The sequence below is a fragment of the Echinops telfairi genome, unplaced genomic scaffold (genome assembly GCF_000313985.2).
Source record: "Echinops telfairi isolate 266 unplaced genomic scaffold, ASM31398v2 ScPeMD7_7467;HRSCAF=8505_1, whole genome shotgun sequence".
NCBI lineage: Eukaryota > Metazoa > Chordata > Mammalia > Afrosoricida > Tenrecidae > Echinops > Echinops telfairi.
In genome coordinates this window covers 29,427,054-29,432,678 of record NW_022111368.1, presented here as the reverse complement: position 1 = coordinate 29,432,678, position 5,625 = coordinate 29,427,054, and the positions used below count along the sequence as shown (strand labels likewise).

The 5,625-nt window shown below is 38.5% G+C and overlaps 1 pseudogene; it reads right to left on the bottom strand.

Annotated features, from left to right (window-relative positions):
- Positions 1 to 1,101: 1,101 nt before the first annotated feature.
- On the bottom strand, positions 1,102 to 1,561 carry LOC101639533 (annotated as a pseudogene).
- Positions 1,562 to 5,625: the final 4,064 nt, after the last annotated feature.

Genomic DNA, 5,625 nt, shown 5'->3' with positions numbered 1-5,625 from the left:
AGAAGACATCGAAGATATCATGAATTCTACCAAACATTCAGAGAAGATTTGACACCAATTCTACTCAAACTCTTCCAGAACATGGAAAAGAAAGGAATACATCCGAATTCATTCTATGAAGCCAGCATTAACCCAGCTGTCAAAGTCAAGCAAAGACATCATCAGAACACAAAGAAAATTAGACAAAGATCCCCTTGACTAAAAATACAAAATCCTCAACAACAAAAACAGTCTGGACAATATGCACCTGTGTGATCCAAAGATTGTAAGTAATAAAGCCAAAGATCAGAGGGTAGAATGTATTAAAGTTTAAATTCTGAGCACCTGGTTTGCAGAAGACTACGGATGCCAATGAAAGCCCCAAACCTATTTGCAGAGTCCCCATGTGGGTGAATTCTCCACTGAATGTCCTCAGACCATTGTCCAGGGATGGAAGAGCCTTGTCCTCGGTCAGCGCATTGGAAAGTGCATTAATGAAGGCGCTGTTAGGTTAAATGTAACACCTCATCATTTGTTTTTCCTTCTGACTTATCTTTCATGAGTTCTAGTTTCTATTCTTTCCTGCTTTCTTTTGCATTGAAGTTTTTCTGTGCTTTATTGTGTTGTAGTTTGGGATTTTTTGTTCTGTATTAATTTCTTTATATTAAATCCAGAATAAGTAAATCTATAGAGATAATAACTAGATTAATAGTTTCTTAGAGTGATATCAGATGGAGTTGGGGGAAAATAGGTATCAAATAATGACGAGTACAAAAATTAAGAAAAGATTCTAAAATTGATGGTGATGATTACACAACTCTTCTTAATATATTTAAACCATTGAAGTGTTTCATACATGAATAATATGTCAATAATGCTGGTAGAAAATTTGTGTGTGTGTTTTAAGAAGAATAATTTATATACACATCCTCACACACGTGAAATAAGAAAATATCACTAGTTAATTTTTTATGTGGCTGGCATTTTGCATCTAAGCATTAATGGATGAACAGTTTTATTAATTTTCGCCCATATCTTCCATAATGAACTTGTCTGATTTTTATAAAGACAAAATGTTATGTTTTAAAAATATCCCAGAAACTAAGTCCAAAATATGTACAATTATTCATTTTCATCAGCATTGTCAAAAGCAAGGAAGCTACTATTTCTGGTTTGCTTTTGTGAGTTCTTTGTAACTGAGTCCTGCTTACTCATTTCATCTTCATCCGTCTTCCTCTTTTTGGAGCTTGCTGTCGAACCCAAGGATTTCTCATCAGAGGAACGCTTGACTGTTTCCGTTCACGAGTCTTCCACCGGCAGCGCGGTTCTTCATCTGCTCTGGCTGCCTTGGTCTCTCCTTTCATTTTCACGACCTCTTCAGCTGACAGATCTCCTTTTTCCAAAACCACGACTTGGGGCTATTCACCTTTGTCGTTGTGGTCGCCATCATCTTCCGGGAGCTGAGGCTGGATTCTCCTGGTGTCCACAGTGGGCCCTTCCTGTAGCCGACCTGCTCCTTTAAGTGGGCCAGGACCGTCGGTTCAGCTGGCTGCATGTAAGACACCTGATTCCGCTTGCTCATGGCGGCTCTGGGATGAAGATTTTAAAATAAAACCTATGGAGCACATATGGGATTACCATGGGTTTCTGACAGCTGTCATTTTGGGTTGTTTGTTTGTTTGTTTTACTTACTTTTAAGAAGATACAGTGATATCTTTAATTAAAAGATATACAGGAAGTATTAGCACAGTCTACACAAGCAAATTAGTTATGGTGGGGATTCTTAGAAATAATGAATAATAAGTACAAGGAAATAGCTGGCTTGTAGTAGGGACTTGATCCCTAGTGATGTAATGTTTACTGTTTTATTATACTTAAGAACATGGCCTGCTCTGGGGGGGGCGGGGGAGAATCATTTATCCATTTGGAGAAAAAGAAAGTGAAGCTAAGAAGATTTAGAAAACCAAACAATTTTAAGAGGCCATGACACGGCCAAATATTGACTAGGAAAGATCCTTTGAAGCATGTGTAGAATTTCTGGAATTTTAAACACTGAGTTTCAAAGGTTGGGACTTGGTGTTCCATAGCTTTCTGGATATTGGACATATTCTTTGTCTTAATCTAGCTGGTGACTACATTGGAGAATACATCTGCCAACTCATGATCTGCTATACACTTCACAATATGGTCATAAAAAGTCACCAAGATGTGTACTTTATGTTATAGAGGTTATACTTGTATACATTTTTTAATCATGTCTAAGAAGATAGCAAGATAGTGAACAAGGCAATCATACTACACAGAAGATCTACAACAAAGACACAAGAGACCAAATGTGAACAGATGTGAATAATTATCTGGAAACCCTGGACTTAAGGAGAAAGGATATAGAAGTGGATTACATACTGACTAGCAGAAGAAGCTAAACAAATGTGGCAAGCAGAAAGCAGATGGATGAATTGTCAGGTAGCCCGAAGCATTGTGACCATCTTAAACTTTTTCAACCAGCATTCCATTGAGACAGCAGCCTGACACTGGCAACTAGTAATGAAAAAGGACACTGGTGGTAAGTGGCTAAGGTTTCACCAACGTACAGTCATCAGTGAAGTACAAATAAAACACCACCACGTCTCAGAGACAGCAGATGATATAAATGCAAATGAAGAAACAAAAAAGAGTGACTTAAACAAGTGACAAATATACCACCAGAAGAAAAGACATTGGGAATACCTGATAAATAATTCAAATGAATGCTATGTAAATTATTACAATGAAATGAGAGAAGGTTCGAGAAAGCTACAGATTAAATCAAGAAAAACACAGAAAGAAACCTTGGAATAATTCAGGAAGACACTACAAGAAGAAACCAACAAAATAAATAAATAATTAGGAGGCATACCACAAAAAAGCAAATGGAAATCCAGATGATAAACATGATGGGTTTAGTATTTATTCTACTAATAGGTAATAGGAATAGATAATGCATTAAGAGAGCAAATGCATAGAAGTGAATCAATGGAAGCCAAAGAAATGAACTTGAAGCAAATCTCTAATTGCTAATCAGCTAGAAGAAAAAAAAATGTTTTAAAAACAAAAAGTCCTCAGGATTATTGGGACACATCAGCAGGAATACTTTGTATGAGATCAGAAATCAAGAACAAAAGACACAAGAAAAAAATATGGATGAATTGTTGAAAGAAAATTTCCCTAACATTATAAAATATAAAAAGCTGAATGAAACCCAAACAAGATAGAACCCCAAATAAAATCACTATGGCATATCATAATCAAACTTTCCAAATCCAAGAATAGAGAAAATATTGTGAGAACAGCTTGGGGTAAAAAGAAAAGCTGTCTACAAAGGAGAAGCAATAAGACCAGCTCTAATTTCTCAACAGAAACCAAGCAGTTAAGAAGGCAATAAAAAGACATACATAAAACTCAGAAAGAAAAAAATGCCAACCAAGAATCACTTACCTAGAAATTTTGGCTCAATTGTGATGTTTAAATGAGGACATCTTCAGATAAACAGAAAATTAAGTAATTTGTAAGAAACAGACCAACCTTACAAGAAATACGAAGGGGAGTTCTTTGGACAAAGAATCAACCAGAATGGACAACAATCCAAGATTCACAAAAATGCACCACTATCCTGAAGTCAACCCAGATATAGAAGTTTCCAAAGTAAAGAAGCCTATAACATTGAAAATAAGGAACCAGAAATTACAATTATAAAGTAAACAAACTAAATAGTGTACTTACAGACTTTTCCAAAAAGAGAGAAAGTCTATTAGCTTTCAAGAATTTGGTGACGGGGAAGGCAATATACATTAAGAGTATGGTTGTGTCAGATGGGGCGCACTTCCCACACTGTGTCTCAAGTGTTGTCCCCGTAGGGCTATGGGTGAGTAAGGGATGGGTAAGGGCGTGCAACAGGACAGCAAGGGGAGAGAGCAAGGAAGCCCAGAGGAAATACCAAAAATAGACTTTGGGGCCAGGACGTGTCACCCCATCACACTCGACCAGAAAACACTCCTAAAGGTCAACAAAAAGACCTTGAACTATTTACAGGCTTTTCTTTTTTTGCATCATTGGTTTTGTTGTTCTTTTCTTTTGTTGCTTTGTTTTGCTCTGTCTTGTTTTTTGTGCATATTATTATCACTGCAGGTCTATTGAGATAAGATCGGTGGGATAAACAATCTAGAGGAGAAAACAACAGGACTGACGGTTCCGGGGTTGACATGGGAGAGGGGGAGGCCGGGGAAAAGAAGTGAGTTTTAACAAAGCAGGGACAAGGGAACAACAAGTGATCCAAAATCGATGGCGAGGAGGGTGTAGGAGGCCTGGTAGGGCTTGATCAAGGGCAATGTAACCGAGAGGAATCGTTGAAACCCAAATGAGAGCTGAGCCTGATAGTGCGACAAGAGGAAAGTAAGAGGAAACAGGAAAGAACTAGGAGGCAAAGGGCATTCATAGAGGTCTAAATACAGTCATGTACATACGTAAATATATTTATATATGATCATGGGGAAATAGATCTATGTGTGTATATTTATAGGTTTACTATTAAGGTAGCAGATGGACATTGGGCCCCCACTCAAATACTCCCTCAATGCAAAATACTTTGTTCTATTAAACTGGCATTCCATGCTACTCACCTTCCCAACAAAATCCCTGAAGACAAATGGGAGCATAAGCAAATGTGGTGAAGAAAGCTGATGGTGCCCGGCTATCAAAAGATATAGCACCTGGGGTCTTAAAGGCTTGAAGGTCATCTAGCTCAGAAGCAACAAAGCCCACATGGAAGAAACACACCAGCTTGTGTGATCACGAGGTGTCGAGGGATCAGGTATCAGGCATCAAAGACCAAAAAATCATATCATTGTGAATGAAGGGGAGTGAAGACTGGGGATCCAAAGCCCATCTGTAGGCAACTGGACATCCCCTTACAGAAGGGTCACGGGGAGGAGACAAGCCAGTCAGGGTGCAGTGTAGCAATGATGAAACATACAACTTTCCTCTAGTTCCTAAATGCTTCCTTCCCCCCCACTATCATGATCCCAATTTCTCCCTAACAAATCTGGCTAGACCAGAGGATGTACACTGGTACAGATAGGAACTGGAAACAGAAAATCCAGGACAGATGATCCCTTCAGAAACAGTGGTTAGAGTGGCGATACCCAAGGGTGGAGGGAAGGTGGGGTAGAATGGGAGAATCGATCAAAAGGACCTACATATAACCTCCTTCCTGTGGGGATGGACAACAGAAAAGTGGGTGAAGGGAGACACCAGATCGTGTAAGCCATGACAAAATAATAATAATTTATAAATTATCAAGGGTTCGTGAGGGAGAGGAGTGGGGAGGGAAGGGGAATATGATGAGCTGATACCAAGGGCTCAAGCAGAAAGCAAATGTTTTGAGAATAATGAAGGCAACAAATGTGCTAGACACAATGGATATTTGTATGGATTGTGCTAAGAATTTTACGAGCCCCCAATAAAATGACTTTTTAAAAATAAAATAAATAAATAAATAAAAGGGAAAAAAAGCAAAAGGTTGACAGAAATGATGGAGGCCCAGAAAGACACTGGCTTGATGTTGTTGCTGTTTTGTTGTACATTGTTGCTTGGTTTTGTTCTGTCTTG